Source organism: Phalangium opilio, unplaced genomic scaffold, assembly GCF_054372755.1.
Source record: "Phalangium opilio isolate 3A_F unplaced genomic scaffold, DU_Popi_V2 ptg000093l_1, whole genome shotgun sequence".
NCBI classification, from domain to species: domain Eukaryota; kingdom Metazoa; phylum Arthropoda; class Arachnida; order Opiliones; family Phalangiidae; genus Phalangium; species Phalangium opilio.
In genome coordinates this window covers 2,661,678-2,677,059 of record NW_028324198.1, presented here as the reverse complement: position 1 = coordinate 2,677,059, position 15,382 = coordinate 2,661,678, and the positions used below count along the sequence as shown (strand labels likewise).

The 15,382-nt window shown below is 37.5% G+C and overlaps 1 non-coding gene across 1 annotated transcript; it reads right to left on the bottom strand.

Annotated features, from left to right (window-relative positions):
* Positions 1-6: 6 nt before the first annotated feature.
* Positions 7-79, bottom strand: TRNAI-GAU (transfer RNA isoleucine (anticodon GAU)). The gene has a single exon. It is a non-coding gene; the product is annotated as a tRNA-Ile (tRNA).
* Between the last annotated feature and the right edge of the window lie 15,303 nt (positions 80-15,382).

Genomic DNA, 15,382 nt, shown 5'->3' with positions numbered 1-15,382 from the left:
AAACAACGCTCCCGGGTGGGCTCGAACCACTAACCTTTCGGTTATCAGACGAACGCGCTAACCATTGCGCCACGGAAGCTTAGGCAAAGAATGATCTTCAAGTATTGAGGAAAAATATTTCCTTTTTACGTTACTTCTAAGACTTCAAAACAACTCTCCCGGGTGGGCTCGAACCACCAACCTTTCAATTACCAGCCTAATGCGCTAACCATTGCGCCACGGAAGCTTATCATGAATGGTCTTCAAGTATTGTGGAAAAATATTTAATTTTAACGTTACTTTTAAGACTTCAAAACAACTTTACCGGGTTGGCCTGAACCACCATCCTTTCGGTCAACAGCCGAACGCGCTAACCATTGCGCCACTGAAGCTAAGGCAGAGAATGATCTTTAAGTATTGTGGAAAAATATTTCGTTTTTACGTTACTTCTAACACTTCAAAACAAAGCTCCTGGGTGGGCTCGAACCACCAACCTTTGGATTAACAGCCGAACACGATAACTATTGCGCCACGGAAGCTTAGGCAAAGAATGATCTTCAAGTATTGTGGAAAAATATTTCCTTTTTACGTAACTTCTAAGATATCAAAACAACGCTCCATGGTTAGCGCGAACCACCAACCTTTCGGTTAACAGCCGAACGCGCTAACCATTGAGCCACGGAAGCTTTGGCAAAATATGATCGTAGAGTAGTTTGGAAAAATATTTCCTATTTACGTTACTTCTAAGACTTCAAAACAACGCTCCCGGGTAGGTTCGAACCACCAACCTTTCGGTTAACAGCCGAACGCGCTAACCATTGCGCCACGGAAGCTTAGGCACAGAATGATCGTCAAGTATTGTGGAAAAATATTTCCTTTTTACGTTACTTCTAAGACTTAACAAGTTGGGAAAACCAAAATATTACCTCTCCGTGTCAAGAAGATTATTTAAACTTAAGTATCCAATGAAAACGTCGACCATTTTGCCCTCATCCTTTCCCGCGCTTTGCGATTCCGCATTTCATCCTTACTCTCAACATTATCTTGCTCCATTTTACATACAAAAATCAAATACTCACAAAAAGAAGCGGCAAAAACCTGCTGGCTCTTTACAAGCACTTAATTTGACTTAATATCCAATTTCCAACAACAATAATATACCGGTAGTTTAATTGACAACCTACTAGCATCGAAATTCTCATTAAGAATGGCTCCCGCGGATAAAAAAGGGCAATTTTCCACTAGGTGGGCGTTATCTCATTAGATTTGAAAAATATCATTTGTTTTTTTTACCAATGCCTAACCGTTTGGATTTTTTAAAGCAATCTTAGCACCAAAAATATTTTTTGATACAAAATAAATGTTTTATATTCTTATTAAGAATAAAACAAGAGGATAAAAAAGGTCTGTCCTCTCGTAATTTTTTAAGCTTTTATCATGATTACTCTATACAACAGTAACAAGGAGTATAAACCCATTAGTGGAAGCAGTATTTTTTTCCGAAACAATCTCGCTTATGTTTATCCTCTCTAGACTTCGCTAAAACGTATTACTCCTTCGTAAAATATTAATAGACAGGCAAGGATTCATACCATTAAAGAAGGAGCGCAATATTATCCATATTTTCATTTCATATACAGAGAAAAGAAATTATTATGTTTCTGAGAGGAGCTTCCCATTTTGGTTGTTGTTTTGAAAAGTATATCGAAATGCACGGGCCTTGATAGATATAGGAGGTAATGAAGGAAATATATCGCATGCACGGGCCTTGGTAGATATAGGAGGCGATGATAATCTCTCTCTTTGCACGAGAGGTTTATCTTTAATATTTAAATAAATATAATTATTTTTAATTATTTTAATCTTCAATAATTAACATTAATAATAGTTAAATCGTTTAAAATAAAGTTATACCTATTATCATCTCAAACTTTGCTAATATTGACGTTTAAAGTGAAGGGTACCCCTCTTGCCCGATTTCTTCAAATTTTGGGGTATATATACGATTAGTTTTCATTTTAATAGTAAGGAAAAAGCGCAATTGCGAAAACCTTTGGTGGCGATCCCACCTTAGGGAGGCTAGACGTTTCTCGTAACCCTAGCTGATCGCCGCGTATATCCTAAAACCAAACGATGATAATGGAGTAGAAGCCAATGATACAGATTGGTGTCTATGTGGAATAGACGGAAGACCAGTGGATGGTGGTGTTAGAAGCCAGTGTAAGTGCAGACTCGTGTCAATGTGGGATTGATAAAGAACAGAAGCTGGTGGTGATTAGAAGCCAGTAAGAACAGACTGGTGTCCGTGTGGAATGGACGAAGACCAAAAGACGGTGGTGTGAGAACTCAAGTAGAGGAGCCATTTCCGTGACTGTGAAAGCAGTTCGGAAATGGCGAACACGTTTGCTCCGATTCGCAAACTGCGAACGCGGTCACGTGGGTGTAACAACGGACAGACACACACACAGACACGACCGTTACAGAACCTCTCCTGGACTACGTCACACGGAGAGGTAAAAAGTTGGGAAAACATAATAAACCTCTCCGAGACGAGACGAGGGCTATCTACCTACTTAAAAGTTTTTCTTAAATAATTAAATAAATATCATTGATATTAATTATTTTAACCGTCAGTAATACAACTTAATTTTAGTTAAGTCGTTTTAAGAAAACTTGTTCTTAAAATCATTTTAAGCATAATAATTGCTTCGATTTAAAACCTTCATTTATTTTTTTTAGACAATGGACGTGATGTTTTTTCCTATACAAGTCGATAGTTTCTATACACCTGAGATGAAATGTGGAATGACGAGCGTTTATGACTCAGTGTCGAACTTCATCATCTCTTCAGTCCCGAATATGACCAAGACACCATCTCTGTCTTTCCTCAACATGGAAGGACAAGTAACGTTAACTTTTATTCTATGTTCTCGAGGTAGATATATAATTTCAACATTAACTGTAGTTCTCGATATTTTGGATGGTGAGCCTTTTGGCAGTGTCGTTCCTCTTGGCTTTGGCCACGCCCAACAATCAAAATGGCCAACCGTTAGTCCTTACTTTCGTCGAAATGATGTGGAAGAATTTCCTAATTTTTTTCTACGAACGTAAGCGCCATTCAATTTAAATAGTGTAATAAATCCATACTTGAAAACCGATTCGTATTTGTGGTCACAGCGTACAACCGTGTCGAGAAAGCGATTGCGTGGCGCGTGGGGGCCATCTCCTGGTTGATCGCGACCACTTTCATTTTCTTCGAAATATCAGGCAACCTAAAGTCGGATTTCACCGAGAAGGAATACGATACTATGGACACCGTCGACCAACTTGTCAAACAGGGTTTCAAAAATGTCTGGTTCTGGGATGCCACTGACGAATTAACTTCATTTCGCAGAAAGGTAGGAGCAGAAATACAAAAATCGATCGCTAAATCTAATCTCAAGCAAGTAAACATTTTAAGAGAAATATTAGATGAAACCAGCGTCCACCCTAATTGGATGATTTAAATAACTTGAACAATAAATTTGGTAACTAGGTTAAAGGGTAATGTATTTTAGTGTAAAATTATCTAAAGGTAATGTAGAAATAATGTCGAACTTTAAAAAAATTGTTGTATTATATTATATTCCACCAGGGATAGATTTAATTTGAGAAGTAGGAATGGAGAACAGAGTAATCTGGGCGCGCGTCAAAGTCCCGGACCCCATTCCACGGGACGTAGGGTTCTGAAAGAAGAGGCGGGTCATAGCGACAGAGGTAAAACCGAATTACTTATTTTTCGCCGTATAGGTCAGCAACGTCATCAAAACGTACTTTGCATGAGCCAATAAGATAATTTAAACTTGGAGGGAGGGGCTTTATACTGGGCTATGAGTTGGACTGAAGTAAATACTAACCGTTCTCCATTCCTACTTCTAAAATTAAATCTATCCCTGGACGCATTTACTCTTACGTAACATATTTGATTTCTTTAATATCCTCCAGTATCCCTTTTCAGCCAACCCCAAGCGCGTACGAAGTTGGATCGATATTATAAATATAAAAGGTACTTAACCCACAACGGCAATAATATCTTCACATAATTAAGCTCGTCTCAATATTTAATTATGAATGCAAAGCAAATATATCGTGATAAAATTAAGGGTAGATAAATAGCAAAGCTGTGGGGAAATAGGTTCAATAGCGTTCCTAAATTAAATTTTTGGTAACGTGCACTATGCGCTTTTAAGGCTGTTGTTGGTACGAATGGTACGCATTTAGTCTTGGAACAACTTTTGTCGGTCTCTCAAATAGGCACATATAGTTCTGAACATCGTGCCCGCTTTCTCCTGTTCTACTGAATTATATTCCTACGCTCATACGCCCGTTTGATTCGGTGTAATTCAAAGATCAGTCAACATGAATTATATCCGGTTCGGAATAGTCGAGGTAAAAGTATTTAGTCAATGACAAAAGCATCTTTCAACTCGGCTCCGAAACTATACATCGAAATTGTTCTTGAAAGATTATCTTGCGCAAAATGGTTGCTCTAAACTTTGCTTTTATTATAGGAAACCGAGGAATTTGAGATCTCCAAATATTTCTTCACTTCGCTGACGGGGTTTTTCCGTAAAAGATTTAAGATTAGGTAAACATCTATTACACTTCATCTTAAGATGTTGTATGAATAATTTATATACTTTACACGAAGCGTCGAAATTGTGTCCGTACCTCTAGAAGATTTACAGAAGTTTCGAATCCGCAGTGAGTTTTCAACGGTAATTTTCAGAATTTCAATCTCGCGCAACAACGTGGCAGGCGCTGCAGGCCTACCACGAACCACCTGTTAATATTTACAGGTATAAGGCAGGAGTAGCATTTTGACAGTAATTAAATCCTAAATTGAGAATTAATCCATTACCTAATATTATGATTTGATATGAACCAATTCTGGATAAGAAATATTTTTTATATATAAAAAAAGAACTTGAGGTAAATTATGGGCTCCCCATTTAAGTAGCCTTGAATCTAAAAAACCCTCTGCATTCCAACCATGAATTACTGAAGCGTATACTATTAAAAATGGCATATCCATCTAGGCCTACAGCTCTAAATTGATCAGTGAAAGAAGTAAGATATGGTTTACTATTCTTTTCTCAGGGAATAGATGCGATGTTTTTTCCTTTCCAAATCCATACTTTGCATTCCCCGGAGATGAAATGGCGAATCACGAGCGTTTGCGATTCAGCTTCGACCTTTATCGTCTCATCAATCCCGAAAATGACCAAGAAACCATCTCTGTCTTTCCTCAACATGCAAGGACAAGTAACGTGAACTTCTTCCATATCTTCCTAAGGAATATAATAACAATTTGTTTGAACATTAACTGCAGTTCTCGATAACTTGGGCAGTGAGTCTTTTGGCAGTTTCCATCATCTTGGCTTTGGCCACGCCCAAAAATGGCCGCTCGTTCGTCATGACTTTTTTCGAAATGATCTGGAAGAATTTACTCCTCTTTTTCTTCGAACGTAAGTTTCTTCGAATTTAAATGGTCTAATAAATCCACACTTTAAATTGGACTTGCAATTCTGATCACAGCGTACAGACATGTTGAAAAAGTGATCACGTGGCGCGTGGCAGCCATGTCCTGGTTGATCGCGACCACTTTCATTTTCTTCGAAATATCAGGAAACCTGAAGTCGGATTTCACTGAGAAGGACTACGATACTGTGGACACCATCGACCAACTCGTCAAACAGGGTTTCAAAAATGTCTGGTTCTGGGAGGAATCGGACGAATTAGTATCTTTTCGCAGAAAGGTAAGTGCAGAAATACACCAAGAAACACGTGCAAGTAATAATTTTTTCTTTGCTTCGATTTAAGCAGAACTATAAATTTCATTTCTAGGTCAATGTCTCCATCCCAGAAAGCTCAATACTTCCGATTGCGAACGGGGTTTTCGGAGAAGAGTTCGTCAACGTAGCAAGAAACGTCGGGGACAAGAGAAAGTTCATGGTCGTTGGGACACTGATAATGCAACTTCTTCTGATTGAAAATCAAGAAATTGAAAATAAAATACAATACGCGAACAAATACTACTTTTCGACGTCCATAGATAATACGCTTTTGGCTTTTGCGGTTTCCTACAATTTCTCGCAATCAGAGCTCATGGAGAACGTCAACCTGATGTAAGGCAAAAGAATCAGAGATTCTTCTGTAACTATGACTAGAGATGGCCGATACCAGGCTAAAGCCGATATCGATATTTACTCACTATGATCAGTGGTCATGATTGTTTCCTTGGGCTAAAAAGAGGGAACTAAAGTGAATAGGGAGGAAAAGGCCTTTAAAAAATTAAATTTTCATAACGTTTCTTTCTATTTGAGAAAAGAGCATAATGGTATGGGGCAAGGCTTTGCCAAGTGCAACGTGGAAGATATACAAGACTGGCTCAGGCACGTCTATTACTGGTCGCACTATTCAAATAAAGAGAGGCGCTTAGAGATTCGAGTTCTCGCATTAAGAGTACACGAAATATATCTTGCTGTAAGTAAATAACTTTAAGACAATAGGTATTTTTTTGGTTTTTTGAGTATTCTAAATCTAAAGATATGGTAAAGCGTACTCTTCGCTAGTTATACGACTTCTACGGTTGTTGTTGGCACGAATGTTTCGCATTTAGTCCTGGAAACACTTCCGCGGTCTCTCAAATATGCATATAGAGTCTTATCGTTAGTTCGTTACGCAGTTTTTCTGTTCCACTGAATAATATCCCTAAATTCATACACCCGTAATTGAAAGATCATTCAACATGAAGGATATGCAGTTTGGAGTAGTTGAGGTAAGAGTATTTAGTCAATGACAAAAGCATCTTTAAACTCGGCTCCAAAACTAAAAATCGAAATTCTTCTTGAAAGATTAAATTTGGCGATAACGTTGTTCTAAATTTTGTTTTTCGCTTAGGAAACTGAGAGATTTGAGACCGCCAAATATTTCTACGCTTCAATTATGGAGTTTTTCCGTAAAAGATTTAACATTAGGTAAACTGTTATTACTCTTCATCTTAAAATGTTTTATGATTAATGTATATACTTTATTGGAAGCGTCGAACTCGTGTCCGTAGCTCTAGAAGTTTTACAGACGTTTCGAAATCGGAGTGAGATTTCAACGGTAATCAACAGAATTTCAATCTCGAAGAATTTCAACGTGGCAGGCGCAAAGTAGAAGTTAATATTTGCACGTGCAAGCCAGGAGTGGCAATTTGAGTTCGATCAATACGTAAATTATTTGCATCTGACCTATATTGTGATTTGAAAGGAACCAAAAAAAATTTTTCCCAAGAATCGAACATCGGGGTCCCTCATGTATGCCGCCTAGAATATAAGTGGCCCCCTCTAAAAAGAAGCTTTTGCACTCTAACCATAGAGTACTGTAACGTATAATGTCAGAAGTCCATTAAATTAGCCTAGGAAGTAACCAAAAGCGGGGTTTGGGACTCCCCTCTCTTGTGTAGTAATACTGAAGAAGGGCGACACAATCGCCACCTCGCGATAACTTTTCTCGGATCTCCGGTTTAGGAGCGAATCTTACGCCAAATTTGCCCTATTGAGAGAGAATAGCTATTGGCTGAAAATAACACTGTATCTCTAAAAGGCCCGGAAAACGCCCCCTTCCACTGTAAAATCGAGCCCTCTTTAGCATAGAATCAGGAGAAGGGATGAGGCTGTGAATTTTGGAACAGTCAAGGTCATTCAGTTTTTTATGACTCTTCACAGAAATATATTACCTTAGGTAATATATTTCTGCTCTTCATAAACCTATTGAAAAAAACTAATTAACGACCTCTTTTTATTTTTTAATAAAGCAAACAATCTACCCTTTAGAAATCCAGCGTTCGTAGGCCCCGCTCACGTCAAGAAAGACTTCCTAGAGAGGAGGTCGAGATTTCTAACAAAGTTAGGAAAGGGGAAAAATTTAACCCCCTATCCATGGAGTTAGAAGGAATTCTTACCCCAGCAGAGACGTACGCTATACCAGCTATTGTAATTGTTTACTTCCTTGGCTAGTTTAATGGACTTCTGATAATGTTAACAAATAGATATAACTTTCTTGTGGCTTATCCTTCTGCAGCTCTAAATTGATCAATTAAAAAAGTAACATATTGTTTTGTATTCTTTTCTCAGGGAATGGACATGATTTATTTTCCTTTCCAAATCGGTACTTTGTATTCCCCGGAGATGAAATGGCGAATCACGACCGTTTGTGATTCAGCATCGACCTTTATCGTCTCTTCAATCCCGAAAATGACCAAGAAACCATCTCTGTCTTTCCTCAACATGGAAGGACAAGTAACATAAACTTAATCCGTATACTCCAGGGAAATACAATAATAACTTCTTTCAACATGAACTGCAGTTCTCGATAACTTGGGCAGTGAGTCTGTTGGCAGTTTCCATCATCTTGGCTTTGGCCACGCCCAAAGATGGGCGAGCATTCGTCATGTGTTTTGTCGAAATGATCTGGAAGAATTTACTCCTCCTTTTCTTCGAGCGTAAGCCAATTCGAATTTAAATGCTGTAGTAAAATTATACTTGCAATTCTGGTCACAGCGAACAACCGTGTCGAGAAAGCGATTACGTGGCGCGTAGCAGCCATGTCCTGGCTGATCGCTACCACTTTCATTTTCTTCGAAATATCAGGCAACCTGAAGTCGGATTTCACTGAGAAGGAATATGATACTGTCGACACTGTTGACCAACTCCTAAAGAAAGGTTTTCGTAACGCCTGGTTCTGGGACGGCACTGACGAATTAGGATCTTTTCGCAAAAACGTAAGTAAAGAAAGAGACATACCGATCGGTAATTGAACACGATCAAGTAAACATATTTTCTTTGCTTCTAAAATTATTGGATGATTTAAATAGAATTATTAATCTCATTAATAGGTCAATGTCTCCATCCCAGAAAGCTCAATACTTCCGATTGAAGACGGGGTTTTATGAGACCAGTTCGTCAACGTATAAAGAAACGTCGGGGACACTGATAATGCAATTTCTTCTGATTGAAAATCAACACATGGAAAATAAAATAAATTATGCAAACAAATTCTACTTCTCGCCGTCCATAGAAAATACGCTTTTGTCTTTTGCGGTTTCCTACAATTTTTCGCAATCAAAGTTCATGGAGAAAGTTAACCTGATGTAAGACAAAAGAATCAGAGATTCTTCTGTCACCGTGTAATTAATAACACATTAATCTTCATATCAGGATAGATTTAATCATGGAAAATGACCTCTTTTTCCATCACCTCCACAAAGCGCGATACTCTCTCGATCTCATCTGTGAAGGAAATCGAAAGCCTTCTTTCTCTGTACTACGTCGGAAACATCATAGTCTTATTGGCTTTAATTGTGGAAGTGTCGGGGGAGACTGTGGGGTCGGATACTTTTGAATTTTTAACTGTGGGGTCGGACACTTCTGATTTTTTTTTAGGGTCTTTGAATTTTTGTGTGCTAATCAAATAGATAACGATGTGGCTGCTATTACGAGCCATTGGGTCGACTTGTTAAATGACAACTTTAAGGATAGGCTAAATCACATTAGTTTTTTCGTTAGTATGGACTAGATAGTTTAAAGGTAATTTCATTGTGAATTGCTCAAGCTTCAATTATTAGAATCCTAATGGCGCTACTAATAAATCATTAAAAATCAAGATTATTAACAAGAATGATAATAAGTATAGTTAAATATAATTAAATATAATCAAAATATATTAATATATATCGTCGTGCATAAATGTTTTTGCTTAAAATGAAAATATAGTATAATTGGATGAAATTTTGGTTTCTTGGAAGTTTTGTAACACAGTCTTATTTTATACCTTGGCATAAAAGTCGGGTCGATTTAAGTAAGCTCTTAACTCACGCGTGTTTTTTCAAGCGGAAAATGAAGAAAATTCAGTTTACATGAAAACAAGTTGGGAAAACCAAAATATTACCTCTCCGAGTCAAGAGGTCTACTACTGCAAACTTATTTACCTAGATATGGAAATATTTCTCTTTTTTTGAAGTAAAAATTTACAAATTATTGAAGCAGTATTCCAAGCATTGCGAATATATATAGTAAAGCAGACGACATTTTACATCAAATAAGGATAAATCTTGGACACATGGAAATCAGTCAATGGCGAAAAGAATAGGAAATGAAGTGTATAAATTTTGGAGAGATATAACCTTTATGTGTTTGCAAAGGCCCAATTGTCTACGCTTCAGCTGTTTACCAGTGTTATGCGTGTTAAGGTTAAATAACACCAAAGCTGATTTGTGGCTAAACGCCACTGAAAATCTTGCGTACCATAAAAAGAATGAAAACTCAGTAGCTAATACCCGTTTACCATCAGCCCTTTCACTGGTCTATTTGCCACCATGATCTTTTCTTCGATTATTATATCTACACCTTATTATTTAAGCGTGTATTTAACTTTCGGCTAACTCTGAACCGTTAATGTCTCTTCAATACAGACACGAAAATCTGCACCCATAGTTTACTACACCTTGGGCCTCAATTATTTACTCTTTAGTTCACTAGGCCTGTTACGGATAATACTTGATTTAACCGACAGTGTGTGAGCCTTAGCGTTCTTCTTGATATAACTAAAGCAAGGATTATTCTATATACAGATGTAGTATAGCTTAAGTAATATATAAACAGCCATTTTAAATAATAATATTAAAAAATGTCCTTGGAATATCAAAATGAAACTGTGCTTTCAAGTTACAAAACTACTAAATGCATCGTAATTACGAAAAATACTTCCACATATTCACTTTATATTATGGAAAAAGGGAATATTAAGGTTCTGTATGATTTCTTAACACATCAGCTCAGGGCTAACTGCTAACGCGACGCACTAGTGTAACAATGGACGGACACACACAGACAAGAAGTTGGGAAAACCAAAAATTACCTCTCCGTGTCGAGATGATTATATAAACTTAAGTATCCAATGAAAACGTCGACCTTTTTGCCCTCATCCTTTCCCGCGCTTTGCGCTTCCGCATTTAATCCTTACTCTCAACATTATCTTCCTCCATTTTACATAAAAAAGTCGAATACTCACTAAAAGAAGCGGCAAAAACCTTCTGGTTCTTTACAACCACTTAATTGGACTTAATATCCAACTTCCAAACACAAATATTTTCTGGTAGATAAATTAACCACCTACAAGCAAAGAAAACTTCTTAAGAATGGCTCCCGCAAATTTAATAGGTCAATTTTCAACTAGGTGGGCGTATCTGATTAGATTTAAAATATATATTTTTGAAATTTTTGGTCTGGCTGTTATCTACACCTAGATGGTTTTCAGTGAAACAATTAAGGAGCATAAACACAATAGTGGAAGCTTCAGTCTTATTTAAAACATGTAAAACAATTATCATCTCTGCAAAAAGCTTACAAATGTCTTTTTTACCAATGCCTAACCGTTTGGATTTTTCTAAAGCAATCTCAGCACCAAAAAATATTTTTTGATACAAATTAAATGTTTTATATTCTTATTAAGAATAAAACAAGAGGATAAAAAAGGTCTGTCCTCTCGTAATTTTTTAAGCTTTTATCATGATTACTCTATACAACAGTAACAATGAGTATAAACCCATTAGTGGAAACAGTATTTTTTTTTTCGAAACAATCTCACTTATGTTTATCCTCTCTAGACTTTGCTAAAATTGTATTACTCCTACGTAAAATATTAATAGACAGGCAAAGACTCATACCATTAAAGAAGGAGCTCAATATTATCCATATTTTCATTTCATATACAGAGAAAAGAAATTATTATGTTTCTGAGAGGAGCTTCTCATTTTGGTTGTTGTTTTGAAAAGTATATCACAATGCACGGGCCTTGATAGATATAGGAGGCGATGAAGGAAATATATCGCATGCACGGGCCTTGGTAGACATAGGAGGCGATGATAATATCTCTCTTATTATTTATCTTTAATATTTAAATAAATATGATTATTTTTAATTATTTTAATCTTCAATAATTAACATAAATAATAGTTAAATCGTTTAAAATAAAGTTATACCTATTATCATCTCAAACTTTGCTAATATTGACGTTTAAAGTGAAGGGTACCCCTTTTGCCCGCTTTCTTCAAATTTTGGGGTATATATACGATTCGTTTCCATTAAAATAGTAAGGAAAAACCGCAATTGCGAAAACCTTTGGTGGCGATCCCACCTTAGTGAGGCTAGACGTTTCTCGTAACCCTAGCTGATCGCCGCGTATATCCTAAAACCAAACGATGATAATGGAGTAGAAGCCAATGATACAGATTGGTGTCTATGTGGAATAGACGAAAGACCAGTGGATGGTGGTGTTAGAAGCCAGTATAAGTGCAGACTGGTGTCAATGTGGGATTGACAAAGAACAGAAGATGGTGGTGATTAGAAGCCAGTAAGAACAGACTGGTGTCCGTGTGGGATGGACGAAGACCAAAAGATGGTGGTGATTAGAAGCCAGTAAGAAGAGATTGGTGTCCGTGTGGGATGGACAAAGACCAGAAGATGGTGGTGTGAGAGAACTCAAGTAGAGGAGCCATTTCCGTGACTGTGAAAGCAGTTCGGAAATGGCGAACACGTTTGCTCCGATACGCAAACTGCGAACGCGGTCACATGAGTGTAACAACGGACAGAAAGACAGACACACAGACAGACAGACACGGCCGTTACAGAACCTCTCCTGGACTACGTCACACGGAGAGGTAAAAACATAGACTGCTTTTTAATTCTTTCCGTATTAATTTTGAGTTGAGAAACAAGATTATCTTAAATATTTAAATAAATATAATTAATATTAAATATTTTCTTCGTTAGTTGTTCGCTTTATTGAGCGTTACATCGTTTTGATAAAGAACAATTAAACATTCTTGAGAGGCTTGACTAATATTGGCGTTTGAAATGAACCATACGCCGTTTGCTTCCCCTTACTCAAATAGGTAGTATATAAGGGTGTCGAACTACAGATTAAAGCAAGAACAACCGCAATTGCGAAAACCTTTGGTGGACAACCCACCTTTGGGAGGCTAGACGTTTCTCGTAACCCTAGCTGATCGCCGCGTATGTCTTAAACCAAACGATGACGATAGAGTTAGAAGCCAATGAGACAGATTGGTGTCTATGTGGAATAGACGGAAGACCAGTAGATGAAGGTGTCTAGAAGCCAGTATGTACAGACTGGTGTCCAAATGGGATGGACAAAGACCAAAAGATGGTGGTGATTAGAAGCCAGTAAGTACAGACTGGTGTCCGTGTGGGATGGACAAAGACCAGAAGATGGTGGTGTGAAAACTCAAGTAGAGGAGCCATTTCCGTGACTGTGAAAGCAGTTCGGAAATGGCGAACACGTTTGCTCCGATTTGGAAACTGCGAACGCGGTCACGTGGGTGTAACAACAGACACACACACACACCCACCCAGACACGTCCAGTGTTATACCTCTTCGTGACGTCATCGTCACTCGGAGAGGTAAAAACCTGTGTTAAGGGAAAATTCAAGTCATTTTATGAATTCCTCTAATTTGAAGACATTCCAGCATATTGAAGTCTCCGAGAATTATTTCCCAATGACTTAAAAATAAAAAAAATATGAGTTCCTTCTAATATTTAGTGTAAGGTAGTCCGAAGAATTATAAATTAATTTTGATTATTAAAATCTTTGGGATATTTTTAGAATGTTTCACAATGCAGGTAGAATTAATAGATATTTCTCTCTTCACCCTTCACGATCTAAGTTCATATTGAAAAACCTTTAACTTAAAAACACACCATATGAGGAAACAAGTTGGGAAACCAAAATAAACCTCTCCGAGCCGAGACGAATTTACTTTCTTAACACAGGTCCACCAGCCAATGAGAAAAACCGGAAATACATAGTTCAAATTGGCGAAATATTGCCAAGGTATTTAGCAAAGGCTTAAGCCTTTAACAATTTCCTTTGTATCCTCAATAATTTTAATGAGGTCCTAAAATGTATCACTGAAGGGTGTATTTAACTTTCGGCTCACTCTGAACCGTTAACACCTCCTATAAGAGGAGGCGAAACAAGGTCATTTCTAGTTTAAAACTAGGGTATCTTATTTCACAGACCCAATCGTTTCAACACTTGTGGATAGATGAAGAATTAACACCCATATTATATAATGAATATAAAAAATGCGATTACACTATATATAAATGAAGTAAAGCTGAATTAAAAAGTAAACACCAAATTTGAAATGTTAATATCGAAAGATGTTCTTGGAATATTAAGATGAAACAGAGCTTTATAGCTACACAACTAGTTAAAGAATCGTAATGCCGAAAAATATTTAAAATATTTGCATTTAATATTCTGCAAAAAGGAAATGTTATCGTTTTGTAAGAGATCTTATCATCATACTCGCTTTATATTAACTTTGATGTGCGTGTAGTGTTTCGATTCGGATGCAATCTTCATTACTCGTTCTATATATACTCACTTGTGTCATTACATAGAAATAAGTTTATCTTAAATAATTAATTAAATATAAATGATATTAATTATTTTAATCGCCAGTAAATAACTTTAAAAATAGTTAAATCGTTTAAAATAAAGTTGTTCCTATTATCTTTCGAAACTTTGCTAATATTGACGTTTAAAGTGAAGGGTGCCCCTCTTGCCCGCTTTCTTCAAATTTTGGGGTATATATACGATTCGTTTCCATTGTAATAATAGATAAAAACGCATTCGCGTGAACCGATGGTGGAAGCCCTGCCATTGGGAGGCTAGACGTTTCTCGTAACCCTAGCCGATCGCCGCGTATATATTGAAACCAAACGATGACGAAGGAAAAGAAGCCAGAATGGACTGACTGGCGTCCATGTGGAATGGACAAAGACCTGAAGATGGTGGTGCATAGAAGCTGGTGTCAATGTGGAATTGACGAAGAACAGAAGATGGTGGTGCATAGAAGCTGGTGTCAATGTGGAATTGACGAAGAACAGAAGATGGTGGTGCATAGAAGCTGGTGTCAAGGTGAAATTGACGAAGAATAGAAGATGGTTGTGCTTGGAAGCTAGCAAGTACAGACTAGTGTCCATGTCGAGTGGACGAAAACCAAAGCTGGTGGTGTTGGAACTCAAGTAGAATAGCAAGAGGAGACAAACCCAAATTTCCGTGAACTGTCAATGCAGTCCGGAAATTGGGAACACGTTTTCTCTGCGAACGCGGTCACGTGGGGCGTGACAGACACACAGACAGACAGACACGGCCGGTGTTATACCTCTCCGTGACGTACGTCACTCGGAGAGGTAAAAAGTGTTAAGCAAAGCCCAAAGGTGTTAATCCCCACCATTCAAACAGTTTTATATTAAACAACAATGCGATTCGGAATTGATTCGGTT